General features: G+C 45.4%; 1 protein-coding gene across 1 annotated transcript in view; it reads left to right on the forward strand.

Annotated features, from left to right (window-relative positions):
* The first annotated feature begins 3,234 nt into the window (after positions 1-3,234).
* LOC126527031 (A disintegrin and metalloproteinase with thrombospondin motifs like) overlaps positions 3,235-14,643 on the forward strand; it is a 148,390-nt gene continuing 136,981 nt past the window's right edge. The window contains exon 1 of the mRNA XM_050174742.3: positions 3,235-3,828. The gene's annotated coding sequence lies outside the window, so the exon portion shown is untranslated. The remainder of the gene's footprint in view (positions 3,829-14,643) is intronic.

Below are 14,643 nucleotides of genomic sequence, written 5' to 3' on the forward strand. Positions count from 1 at the left end.
GAAAGCGGCGAACACAGTCGGCGATCGTCGAAAATCTGATCAGCGGGTCAAGCGCGTCGGCTTTTATACAGCAATCATCGAATGTTCCAGATTAAACGTTGGGACCCGCATGCCTTCTAAAATGTTCTACACCATTCGTGTCAAGCGATGAAATCAGATAACACAACGTTCGGCGACAACAGACAGCGGGTAGAAGCATCGATAACTTTCCAGAAACTTCGGATACATACAGGCGCGTCCCGCGCTGTGCGATAACATTTGTTCGGCGGCAAAACTTGTCGCCCGATAGAGACAAGTACACGTGTCAATATATTGACACGAGTACTTGTTTGTCTTTATCAGGCGACACGTTTCACCGCCTAACAAGTGTTATTGTACAGCGCAGGACGGCATCCCAGGTATTGGGTTCGACGTCGACGTACATTGCTAGCATATCGGCGAGGGTCTTGTTCAGGCGCTCCGTGAGACCATTCGTCTGCGGGTGGTAGGCAGTTGTCCTCCTGTGGCTTGTCTGGCTGTATTGCAGAATGGCTTGGATGAGCTCTGCTGTAAAAGCCGTTCCTCTGTCGGTGATGAGGACTGCTGGAGCACCATGTCGCAGGAGGATGTCCTCGACGAAAAATTTCGCCACTTCGGCGCTGCGCTGCCTTTCGGCAGAGCTTTAGTTTCAGCGAATCGGGTGAAACGTGTCGCCCGATAAAGACAAACAAGTACACGTGTCTATATATATATATATATATATATATATATATATAGTAACTGGAACGCCAATGCGTTTCTCCGCAAAGTTCGGAAATTAATTTCTCGAAACTGGTGTCATCCTGAGAATTCGTTCAAAGTGGATCCGCCTTGCGAACTCCCCGGCTAGAATTCATAAATTCATGTGTGCTAATTCATTCATGTGCTACAACTTATTTACTTAGAAACTAAATGAGTGAAGTTTTGTTAATTAGTCGATTATGCATTTTATTTTTTTGTGCTAGTAATGTCCGCCTCTTTGAGTATAGGCCAGCTCATGGAGCAGAAGTGTGGTATCTGCCATAGAAAGTGTGTATATATATATATATATATATATATATAGCACAAAAAAATAAAATGCATAATCGACTAATTAACAAAACTTCACTCATTTAGTTTCTAAGTAAATAAGTTGTAGCACATGAATGAATTAGCACACATGAATTTATGAATTCTAGCCGGGGAGTTCGCAAGGCGGATCCACTTTGAACGAATTCTCAGGATGACACCAGTTTCGAGAAATTAATTTCCGAACTTTGCGGAGAAACGCATTGGCGTTCCAGTTACTTTTGCGCTTCAATGCTTAAAACGACGTTTTCTTAAGAAAGTAAGTGCAATGACAGTGCATTTTTATCGCACGTTTGACGGCGCACATCTCGTAAATGGTGTCATCCACACAATTATTTTCTAGTGGATATACCTTGCAGTATCACCCGCTAGAATTTGTAAATTGCAATGTGTGCGATAAGGTAATTAGTTAAAGACTTAATTAGTGAACTTTTCTTAATTCGTCGATTATGCATTTTAATGTTTTGTGTAAGTAATGTCCGCCTCTTCGAGTAGACCAGCGCATGGAGTAGAATTATCCTATCTTCTACAGGCAATCTTAAAAAAATTCTTGAAGACGTTCGCTGAAACACCCTGCACATATAGCCGAGCAAGCGTGATATTTCTGCAAGATATTGCACATCTGTAGGCCTTGCAACACCTCACGAACACCAGTTTGAGTGTCATTAATCATGCCTACTATGGTACAGCGAGCTCTCTATAGAACGCGACCATTCCTGCTCGGATGGACAAACATACTGCCTCTCTTGCCGAGGTAGGCCTCTCAGAACGCCGCACGCGAGGTTAATTTAGTTCCGATTACGTCATCAGTGAAGCGAGAACAGCGTCATCTGAGCACGCCACACATGCATGGCCGAGTAATGGCTTCTTTCCTCTAAACAACGATATCAAAGTAAGGTGCGTGCGTAGCATACGGTTGCAAACATACAGGGTGTCCCAGTTAACTTTAATCAGAGTTAATATGCGAATGCCACGTAGCTGGACAGAACCAAAGTAATGTTGCTTGCTGTCACTTGGAGATACTCAAATTATTCTTTTTTCATTTCGCCTACTTAGACAATTAATCTTAACCAATTAATCAACTTCTCAAATATTATAATTAGATAGAAAGTGTGAATGAGAAAACTCTAGAGCGATATAAAAAAACTCCCGATACACCTTTTTGTTGCTCAATGCGTGCTACATAAAAGTGTTTTGCCTAGCATGAAAGAAGCCCGAGAATACGCTCAAAGTACCTCGAGCGGCCAGTCGCGCGGCAAATTATAATATTTGAGAAGCTGTTTAATGAATTAAGACCAATTGTCTAATTAGGCGGAATGAAAAAAATAGTTTGAGTATCTTCAAGCAATGACAAATACTATTACATCGCTTCTGTCGAGCTACGTGGCATTCACATATTTTTAAACTCTGGCTAAAGTTAACTGGGACACCCTTTATAAGCGATAATGCTATAACATGTTTTCGTTACATCGGTTTCAGCTAGCAACCCCCTCTGACCATCTTAAGGACGTTTCACGTGAAAAAAGAATTCTACAATAGTAAAATAAATAAATAAATAAATTAGTTAATAGAGTAATGTCGAAGCGAGCAAGGCAACATCGCTCGAAGTACACCAAACACGTCCGGCCAGTGTGCCGAACAGTCCGATTTCGCCACATCATTCACCGCGGTGGCCGCCCATCCGCTGATCCACTGCCCGAATTCGAGGCTGTCCCAACTCCTCGCGCAGCTTCGTGCAGAGCTGGGAAAGCTTGTTTCACTGCACGCCCGCTGCGCTTCTCGTGCAAGCGGCAGCGCACAGCTCGCGCCGCAGGGGGGGGGGGGGGGGGGGCAGTCCACTTCCTCGCGCACCCATACGCGCGCTGCCGCTCATCGCAGCGAGCCCGGCGACGGGCAATCCGAGAGCCGAAACGTCGGCGCGCGAGCAAAGCGCGGCCGAGCGAAAGTCGAAAAGCGAGGTGGCGCGTCGTCGTGCGTCGCTGCGTCCGCTCGGCGGGGGGAAAGAAAACACAGGCGGGAGGGGGGGGGGGAGATTGGCGCGCACTTTCTTCGGGCAAGAAGGGATGATGGCGGGGGGGGGATTGTACGAAGGAGTACGGTGCGAGCAGAGAGAGTAACCGAACCGCGCTGCTGGACGGACCGAGCAGCGTAAGAGGCAAAGGAAGGAGGGTTAGGAAAGGCGGCGGCAAGTGAAAGTCCACCGCAACCGCCGCCCGGCCAAAGCACCGAACTGGGTCAGCGACGTCAGGCTGTGTGTGTGCCGCTGCCGCCGTTGCTGCCGCAGCGCTCGCCTCCCGCGCCGCGCGCCGTGTTTCGCCAAGCCGTGCTCCGCTAAGACGACCAGATCGGCCGCGCACGCTACCGACGCTGCGCCGTCCGCGTAGCGAAGCACGTCGCGCACACGCACACACACCGCGCGCCGCCGCCGCCCGCCGAGGAGATAGCGAGTGCGCCAAGTTCGCTCGGAGAAAAGCGACCCACGACCTCGTGCCAGCGAGAACTCCGGGAGAGTTGTTCGCTGCGTCTGTGCGCCGCCCGACGACAGCGACGAGAGCGGCTCGGTGGTTCTCGGCGCAGCAGCGATGGGTGCGCATCGCAGCAGTGCCCGCTGGATAATATGAGTGGCCCGAGCGGATTGCACGACCCGCACGAAGCCGCCGTCGGCAGCAGCACGGAGAGCGGCCCGAGGCCGCCGCCTCTGGGAGCAGCCGGACCGCCGCCGCCCATCGCGCGGTGCACGGGGTGAGTCGGGCACGTGCCCGTCAGTGTCACTGCCTGCAGCATCTCACTCGGTACTCACCGGGTGACCTCTCCGCCCGTGTCATCGGTTTGTGTTCTCTTCCCGTGTCTTCGTTTTTATGAGCGGTCAATATGATATGCGCACCGTTATGAACAGGCTCACAGTGCTCTGATGTTTATTTTATTATAAATCTAGACTTTTATTTTCTCGTTCCTTTAATTTCTTATATACAGCTTTGTTCTTCGCATTACGCACCAAGCGTGACATTTACCGAGGCCCGCTTCTATATCTTCGCAGTCACTGTCGGAACAGCTAGACGACGGTAACGTACCACGAATGTCAACGGACAGCTGAAATGCCCCTGATCATTTGACTCCCTTTTTCTATGCGTAAATTGACTGTGTTTCATCTCCTCAATCAAATATTAAATCAATGTTCAATTACAATCAACGTACAATAAAAGGTCCAACAATCGAACGTTCCGCAAAGGCCGCCGACAGCGATTTTCAATAAATCCAGCGCGACCAATATCTATCCACGAACCACGCCTAGCTCCTGGAATGAGTTTAAGAACGATTCCTAATCGATTGCCGCCGGAGCAGGAACGCGATACGTAACGCGAACATAGCTAATGAAAATATAGACACGTGAAAAGTCTTATGGGGATGGGAACATTATTTTATATATTTTTATTTTTCGCACTCGCAAAACCCCGCAAACCATGTCAGACTCCCTAGCGCACTGCAACTCTCGGTTGATTTTGCTTGCCTGCTAAATTCTATAAGCAGACAGATAAATTGGAAGCCATGCGCCTGCTGGTGCTCCGTTTCATGTTTATTTTGACACACGTACATGGTTTATCTTTTCCGGGGGCCGTTCCTTTATTCATTTTTCCCCGTGTAACACTGCTACTATGTTATATCACTTCTGGCTAAGGTGGCGGTGGCTCAGGCTGCAGTTCTGGAACTGCTACAGAGTCTGTTGTATCTCTTGGTGAGCGATCTCAGAAACACTACAACCGGACAATATATGCTTTATAGTATGTGTTCTAAAACTACCTCTTTTTTCTCTCAAAGCGAAAAGACTGCCAAATACATATGTTCTCCGTACGGGTGCTTGGACTTCTTTCTCTATATGGAACCTCGGTGGGCACGTGCATTTGATCATCCATTGAAATGCGCAGTCGTTGACAGAACGAATGTGTTGACGGTGCAGAAACAATTGTAGTAAATTTTTGCCTTAACACTTTACGTTCATACGATGAATAGCGGCCGTTAGATTGAGCTGTGCATTGACAGCGAAGAAAGCTCGGCTCCAAGCAAAACGCAGCTGCAACATCTGAAACCGCTCTGTAATCGTACTCGTCTATCAGCTAAACTCGACATCTACAACCACGTTGCTTAATAATATGAGTAATAAAAAAATTTTGAATATTATGAATGAACTTCACAGCAATGCTGCATCAGTAAATGGAACGTTGGGATGCAATAATATTATATATATATATATATATATATATATATGAGAACCACAACTTCGCGTTTATAATCGGTTTATTTGCCAATCAGTTTCAGTCCACCGGCCGTAACTGTTGGACGAGTAAAATGAAGCTAACTGCGAAGTTCACATCTTTCTAAAAACACTTGGCCCGTGGAAAAATCCGGTCATGATATATATATATATATTAGGGGCACATCTTGTACGGGCGCATTTTTTTACGAGTATGCACAGTGTTGCTCAACATAAATTTACAAACGAAAAAACAAAATCACTCGACGTCGGCCTCGGAAGAAACACACGCCAATCTTCAAGCTAAATTATCTATTATTTTTATTGTTATTGCTGGTAATGTTACTTATATCTGAATTCGGAACATTGACCACATATAGCTCCGGCTAGATACCGAATGAGTGAACTGTCTCTCTCTCCCATCCCTTAGCGCAGTGTAGCCAACTGGACCTTTGACTGGTTAACATTCCTGCCTTCATATTATCACTCTCTCTCTCTTTTCACGCTAAGGGAAAGAATTACTGAACAACATCGATAAGAAAAACGCAAAGATTATATTCTTACGAGCAGCCAAACACTTAGACAACTTGCCTTATGACGGATCTATATATATATTACAGTTTACAGACACAGTCACTTCTATTGACCGGAAAAGCGGGTGCGCTTAAAATGTGTTTTCCTCAATCTACGCAAAGCTATTTAGTTCTGCACCTCGGCTATGATGAAGCCTACATATGTATACATCACATTTCAGCGCGTAAAAGCGGAAAGCAAATGGGATTTGGCAATCTGATATCTGTATGGTAAGTTAGCTTCTTGGTCACGCCCAACATAATGGCAACAGCACCTCATATGGATAACAGCATCTCGCAGAGGTCAGATACAAGCGTACCATGTACAGTCAGTACTTACACGGATCCCTCGCAGAGCTTTCCACTGCGGAAGGAGTTTGAATAAGTTCAGCTAAGGTAGTTTATATAGTTTGCACTGTCGTTCTGTCAAGCGTTCCGAGCGCGCCAAACACAGCCGATAGAAGAGAAATTATCACTTGTTCCCAACCTGATCCGGAACCGCATTTGACGAAGACAAAAATTACTTTCCATGCAAGAAAATTGGCCTGCAAGTCGTTGTTTTTGCTGCATGATAAATTTATTTCTCTCCTTCTTTTTATATACCGGAGTATAAAGAATAGCATGCTTCTAAAACTAGTCGTTTTACATGCACCCAAACTTTCTTTCGACGCTGTCAAACAGTTTGCCAATTTCTTACATACTGCGTGAGTGCTGCATAAAAGCGGTATTTCCGGCTTCCGAGTACCCTGTTTCGCGGGGAAGTATTTTACGCGATGCCACAATTTATTTTGTTTCATTACTTCTGTTCCTACGGCTATAACACTGAATGATTAGCAGCAACAACCGCTTTGAAAGTTAATAATGCAAGCAATACAATATGGCATTTTTTCCCTAATACTATATGAAGTGTTGAGTGAGAAAGATGGCGAGGAAGACTTATACTTCTTAGCCCCTCCCTCCACCCAACCACAAAAAGAAAGGAAAAAAATTAAAAATAAACGATGGAATCCGGAGTGTAACGAGAAACCACGAGTGAGCGCTCACTCCGAATTCTCGGCAATTACTGCACTTAACTTCCTTCCCTCGTTATGATCGAGACAAGCACACACGCGGTCTGACACTGGCGCACACATCCTCCTTCACGACGCCGAGCGAAGTAGCCGCCGCGTTCCTAAAACACACACGGAAACGTGATAAAGTAGCAGCGGAGACCGGTCGCGCCAGTGTGTTTGCCCGACAACAAAGTGAGGACTCGGTGAATGCCTTCGGATGAAGTCCTCGTCGTCTGGTCTGATCAAACACAGCCTGAACAGTCGAAAACGCATCCAGGTGTAATGCAGAACAAGTGTAAGGCAGCGGAGGGCCTCGCAGGAAACAGTACGGGCGCGTATCTTGTTTGAGCGCAGTAGCGGGCTTCCTTGAAGAGCAAACACCCGAGAGGCGAAAGCTGGGGCCTGCTGCTCTCCAACAAGCGGCTGCTGCTTCAACTGCTGATTCTGTAATATGTCTCGTCAAGCGTTACGCACGCTTGAGCTGGCATCAAATAATCAAGGAGGCCAACCTTATAAAAATAAATTTGGTCACCGTATAGACCACTTATAACTATTTTTCATACATATAGGTTACTCGATTTGCCCCCTTAAATACTTTTCTTCTTTTAACAATTCATAAGCTATATAAATGCCCAATACAGGGGCTGATTAAATGTCTGGAACCATTATTTCAGTAGAAAACTCAAGAGCCGCAGAAAATTTGTTGGGGTGATGAAACTAGGACATGTGCAGGCGCAACTTGGAATCAGCTAGCGCAAGACAGGGGTAATTGGAGATCGCTGGGAGAGGACTTCGTCCTGCAGGGGACACAAAGATAGGCTGATGGTGATGGTGACCATCATCATGGACTCGATAGACTGCCTATATACAACCCGTGGACTTTAGGTGGGAACCACAAAGCCCGTATTTCTATCGCGTCTACAACCCGTCTATACAGCACTTCCGACGACTATGCTATAGCAGCAGCCTGAGCATGTTATATAAACGCGTCGATTACAGCGACTACATTGCGATACGCATTTAGAACATGATAAGAGGTGCACTGTTATCGTCGCCAATTCGATCACGGAGCGCAGAACAGACGCATCGGCGCCGTGTGACGCCAGGCCGAAAATGCATCGGAAATATGTCGGGGGTAAACGCGGAACGCGTACGCAGCCTTCGCTGCACTTTTCACCAAGTTCAGTACACAATACGTTCATGGCTTTTGTGCGGGCAATAGCAAATATCCGTCAGGAGCTAAATTAATCCATATGGTGTGAAACTCGCCTGTTAACTGTCGCGCCAATCTTAGCCATTGCATCTTATCGCTTACTAATTATTCACACGCACTAAGAACTTTCTGTATATTGCGTCTCTGGTTTGCTGGCTCCAGTTCCAGCAATATGTTCCAGAAATAATGACAGTAGGTGGCAAAAGTTTGTTGTCCATAGGGAGTCTAAAAACAGTCAAGTGACTCATATTATTCATCGGATAGCTAAGTCATGTATACATACGGTGTATATATGCATGTCTGGGCTCACAAAATTCATCAGTTTTTAATAAATATTTTTATTATGTCTCAAGTTTACGCATAGGAGAACGGATATGCAACGAAGTACAGTAGAGAGAGAGAGAGAGAGAAGGGAAGACAGAAAGGCAGGGAGGTTAACTAGACTGAGTCCAGTTTGCTACCCTACACGTGGGGAGGGGAATGGGGAGTGAAAGAGGGAGAGAGAGAACTTAGGTGTAGGATGTCTACAGTCTGGCACTCAAGTCTGTTGTCTTCAGGTAGTGAAGAAGCGCTCGAACTGCTTTCTGGGCCAATGAACTATGAGGCCAGGCCCCCAAGATCTTCGCTTCCGTAAATGGCCTGTCATCCAGTCTATTTAAGGCACACTGGAGAGTCTTGCGTTGATTATCGAAGCGAGAACAGTGGCACAGAAGGTGACTGATGGTCTCTTCACACTTGCACTTAGCGCACATTGGTGAATCCGCCATTCCAATACGATAGCTGTAGGAGTTGGTGAATGCTACTCCTACCCACAGCCGACACAGCAGTGTTGAGTCACGTCGTGGAAGGTTCGTTGGTAATGTAAGTTTCAGTGATGGGTCGAGGCTGTGTAAACGACACTTAGAGTTCTGAGGTGAACGAAGTACAGTAGTCACTAGAGAAACATAATAGGATAACTTTCTGATTGCCACAGAAATTGCTATAGTCCTAAATCTCTCGTCCTACCGTTACAAAAAAAAAAAAAAAAATAATGAACATCTATTTCGTACGTTGTGATAAGAACTTCTATTACAGGCCTGACGCATTATTGTTACGGCGTCACCAATCCTGTCGTGGCGACAGAAACATATGTCGCCAATATAAGAGGACGGGCTTGAGATAGCGACAGAAACATTTTTGGGTAGTTCATGAGATGTGGCACCGCCCAATCCTCGTCTGCCGCATTGATCTCTGTCCCATCGCATCACTTACAAACAGTTCTTACGTACGAAGACCTTTGTGAACTTTGTGAGGTTCATACACCGGTTTCAGTTTCACCTTTCGCAAGGCTGCACCTTTTTAGAGACACAGGCAAAGTAAATGCGAACGAGGAGGAGAAGGAGGGAGCGCGTCTCAGCTTCCGCACTCCACAGAGGAAGCATTTTATTCCAGTAGCTTCCGCGGACGCCGAGTTCGCCACGGTTTGCGACGGGAGAGATTAAGAATAAGTGGGGAGAGTTCGCATAAAGTGGAATGTTAGCAGACACGACAGCGAGGAGAAGTTGACTAGAAATTTAAAAAAAAAGAAAGAAAGAAAACCGCAAACACGCGAGGAGATTCCCGCATTTGCCACCGGCGGTGCGACCGAGCGCGCAAGCTTTCACAGTTAGAATGAAAAAAACAATTAAAAGATAAAAAAATGAAAAGGACTGACGACCGCGAAGACGACACTCGGAGACATGTAGCGTTGTCACGTAAATGTTCACGCTCTTCTTTTCGGCCAACACGTCGTCGTCGTCGTCCCAGTCTCTTCGCGAAAATAGCTTCTGTCGGAAGCACGCCGCCACTTTCCGACACGCTGCATTCTGCGGCGGCTTTTTCTTCTTTTTATTTCCTCCGAGGTTCACAGAAGGAAAGATAGATAAATAGATAGATAGATAGACCTGAAAGTGACGTCGAGAAAGAGAAAGGAGAACGAAGAGCCCTGCAGCAGGAGTAGAGCAACTGCATCGAAGCCTTCCTCCGCTCTTTTTTCTTGTTCTACCCAGGGAGAAAAAGGCAACATCCTCCTCATTTTTTTGGCATCCCCTTTGATCGACCACGCTGTTTCTGCTTTCGTAACGCGGCGTGCAAACCGAGGCGCCTTTCCTTGCGGGCTTATTTCACGAAACTGAAGACACGGAAATATCGGCGGACCGGAGGGAAACCAAAGCTCCCGAAACCGGCGAAGGGGGGGAAGTGCGCTCACGCGCACTGTGTGTAGCGACGCCGACTATTTGCGGGGTGCGAGAACAGGAACTCGGAAATTGTCGTGCACCGATGTGTACACGGATGTTAGCTCAGCGATCCGTTGTCTATTTTCTGTTACTCTAAGTCCACGAAAGCGGTGGAGAAAAAAACAAAGAACTACACACACCACGCAAAGCGACGTGCAATTGCAGGCTTTGTTTCCGGCAAGGAATCAATTATTCTGTTCTATGCGGTTTGCTGCGAAGTTGCAACTCCATTATCCTTTGTTCTGAAAAGAGAAGAAAAGGCTCCTACGCCTGCCGTCTTTCCAACTCGCACTTTAATTATTGGTTATCGGTCGCCTACAGTGCTATAAACATTTTCTTTCTTTGTGTTTACAGACAAAGCTCTTCACAAGCTTCCGGTCTCGCCAGTTTTAAAGGCCTACAAGAAAAGGCATTCGCGTGACATTTGTTCTGTCCTGTTAAACATCGAGCCTTGCTCTCTGTAGGGCAGCGGTAGTAGTGCCTTTTCCTCTATGCAACCTACTTCCCTCTCTTTCACTGTAGAGGGAGTTAGGCAGAGAGCACCTCGGCTGTTTCACTTGTATATGTCCTAGAGCAACAAGTAAGTACATACACACATAAAAAAGTTATAAATGCACAATCCTGAAGATAATTGTACTACATATAATGATGCCGCAACGAAGAAGTAACTTGACGTTGGTCCGCGCCGCCATCACTATGCACTTTGTAGTCTTTAACCGTTGGCACAAGAGTCCTGCGGACTCTAACTTGGATGGTAGGTCCAAAACCACAGCTGAGCTGACACACACGTAACGCCATTAACGCGGTATTGCTGTCTTGTACGCAGTTTTCCCAGCGTCGCTGAAACGAGATAAGTGGATCGAGATAACGCGCAGCTTGTTAGAGTGCTAACTAGGCTACATTGAGGCGACTGCGATGACGTCAGGGCATACTACACGTTCCCTCTGGCGCTTGCGGACGTGAATGCGAAGCGGCTCCGCTGAGACTCGCAAAATCAGATCCCAAAGCCGGAATAATCCTGGCCTCCGGTGTAGGGCGCCACAAAGCTACGAGAGAACAGATACAGTAGCATTTGCTTTTTCACGGCGCGAAGATGGTTCACATTTAGTGCATATATGATCATATACCGGAGTAATAATTCGCTACTACTTATGGCTAACGTAACGTTTCATGATGAAAAATTGTATTACCCAATAATTACGTGGATAACTTCGTTATATGCATCCAATAAATGTGATTTAGGCATTTCGTACGAAATTTTTAAAGTATTTATTTTTATGAAGTGTACAGTTCGCTATCGACAGTCTCTGGGCGTAAGATGTGTGTAGGTATCATGGTCAACCTTTCGTTAACAAATATCTATACACGTTCTGCAGACAACCCGTGTGCAAGAGCGTGAGTTTGGGCATGTTGGTATTCCTTAACTTTTACGTTTTTAGCGCACGAAAAGGGACGAGAGGCCGAAATACGACGCGGACACATCGCTAACTTCCGACAATTGTTTTTTTATTCTACGAAGCGCGTACCGCTTCGTAGAATAAAAAAAACAATTGTTGGAAGTTAGCGCTATAACCGTCTGCAAGCCTAAGCTGCACAAATGTTAAAACATACTTGTTAACGGCGTTCTCTACAGCCAGTAATATATACATATATATATATAAATATATAAATATGAAGACCTCACAGACCTAGGAAGAAGCATAGAGTGAGGGGGCCATATGGCACAATTTATCACAAAATACAGTCGGTAAAAATATATCGGTACATAAAAGGATTCAAATATTGGCACAAAACACAGAAATTCGTATATTTACGGTAAGATGTTAAAAAGAAAGAAAAAAAAACGAAAAAGGAATGAACAGATAGACATTGCTTAAAGACAGCAAGAACAGCAAGAAGTATTACACAAAAGCAGCAGACTACTTTGCGTTGAGATGTTATGCACTGCGTCATGTAAAAAAGAAAAAAAAAAGAAAGATAGACGCATGGCGTAACGCGTGACAGTGCATTGAAAACATAAACTCAGTGGGATTCATAAGTACCCGTGTGCTAACTCAACCAACCACAGTGTGGATAAAAATGTTTTACCAAATTACTGCAAGAGGCATCAGGATTTCTGTGCGAAGCAATGCTATGCGGAAGCTGTTCCAGAAACGGATACCGCGAGGCAGTGGTGAAAAGTTAAATGCCTGCGTCGCGCCATATACGCGGGCATAGCTGAAATTATTGTGCAATATGAGCGATGTGAGGACGTGGTGTTCAAATCATGGTAGGGATAATCCGTCAGCATGAGTGAACTTATGGAATAACGACAGCAATGCGATATCACGGCGAGTACTCAACGACTGCAACGATAGTTCGGCTTTGATCTGCGTTATACTAGACTGGGCGCGGTAGCTATGAGTAATGAAACGACTTGCCCGATTGTGAATTATTTCCAACGGTTCAATTAGATATTGCTGGTATGGAGACCAAATGGGAGACGCGTCCTCAAGTTGGGGTCAGTAAGCCAATTTCCGCAAGGCAAATGGAACACTGCGCGAATTCCGGCTCAAAAACCCTAATGATTTGGATGCATTGGCAGAGACACACGGAATGTGCTTGGACCACGACAGGTTAGATGTAAGGTGCACGCCAGGATATAATACTATCGTTAATGTGGCTGATAAACTGCGAATTAACAGATTCACGGGTGAAAGACATTGTTTACATTTTGACACGTTTAGCATGAAGTACAATATGGCTTCACTATCTCTAGGTCTCATTAGATCGCTATATGATCTTCACTGCTAGTTATTGGACGGTAGATTATGCAATCACCGGCGAATATTCGTATGCAAGACGATGTGTTGTTAGACAAGACATATATATAGATTAGAAACAACAGACGCCCAGGTACGCTTCCTAGTGGCACACCAGAAGTAACGTTAGATTTGGGGCAATTGAAGTCATTAACAGAGGTAAATTGCAGAGGTAAATAAACAGAAATAAAAAGGATATGCGATAATGGGTCAAAGCGGTCTAGAAGTCTGTAGACAACTTACAGTCGACAGCCTGAACACGTTTTTAGATTGCTGCCGTAGACATGTGTCCACTAATGGAGTACACAACACTTAAATATTAATTACATATCGCGCCTTTTTATTTATTCCTTCAGTCCGTAAGGGAGAGAGAGAGAGAGAGAGAGAAACGAAGAGGGAAAGGTGTTTATCAAATTTTTTATATTCCAGAAACAATGCACGCAGCACATTTAAGGGAAATTTTCTCTTGCCAAAAATGTATAATGTATATGGAGGATGAACGTTAAACAGCTGCAGCACGCCTATGGAACAGCTTACCATTGGAAGTAAAACAAGCCAAAATTTTTTTCAATATCATTGAAATCCCATTATCACTCACTATTATTATCTTCACACGGTTTTCATCTCGCTGGTGGTTTTATCTCGCTGGTTTTTTCACGTGCACTGTATAGTTACTAAATACAAATTCCTTTTTGTAGATTTCTCGTAGCTATTACAAGTATAATGCATTTTGTTCAGAAATGAATATTTATGTATGTATGATTTATTTATACTTTGTCGTATTGCCGTTATGACTGTGAATAATATCTATCATGAGAGAGAGAACAGAATGCAGAGAAAGGCAGGGAGGTTAACCAGAGGCAGTTCCGGTTGGCTACCCTGCACGGGGGGAAGGGTTAAGGGAGATAAAAAGAGAAAGATAAGGGGAAGGGGGAGATAGAGAGAAAAAGAGACGAGCACGAACAAAGCGCGTACACTATATAGCGGTAGGGGGCGGCATTCTTAAAGTCTATCGTGAAGCCCCGTAGACCGCAAGAACCTTAACGCGAGTAAGGCCTTCAACGTGGATGTTCTTTCGGAGAAGTGACCTAAAGCTTTGAGTTCTGATGGTGGATGTTTGTCCAACTGGTCCAGTACTCTGCACATCACTTGTCTCTGGTCACTATATCGCGGGCAGACTGATAATATGTGCGAGCGTCTCATCGATGTTGCATGTGTCGCACGTGGGACTGTTGGCCATTCCAATGAGGAAAGCATGAATCCCAACTAGCCTCGAGCTAGGGATTCAGATGTCCTGTACAATATTTCCTGTGTGCTTTTCCTATTTCGAATAAACTGCAACTTCAACAGTGATGTTGCAAACAATGTCAAAAAAGAAAGTAGGAAGCTTAACCAAGGACGTGCCCGGTTGGCTA

Source organism: Dermacentor andersoni, chromosome 9, assembly GCF_023375885.2.
Source record: "Dermacentor andersoni chromosome 9, qqDerAnde1_hic_scaffold, whole genome shotgun sequence".
Lineage (NCBI taxonomy): Eukaryota > Metazoa > Arthropoda > Arachnida > Ixodida > Ixodidae > Dermacentor > Dermacentor andersoni.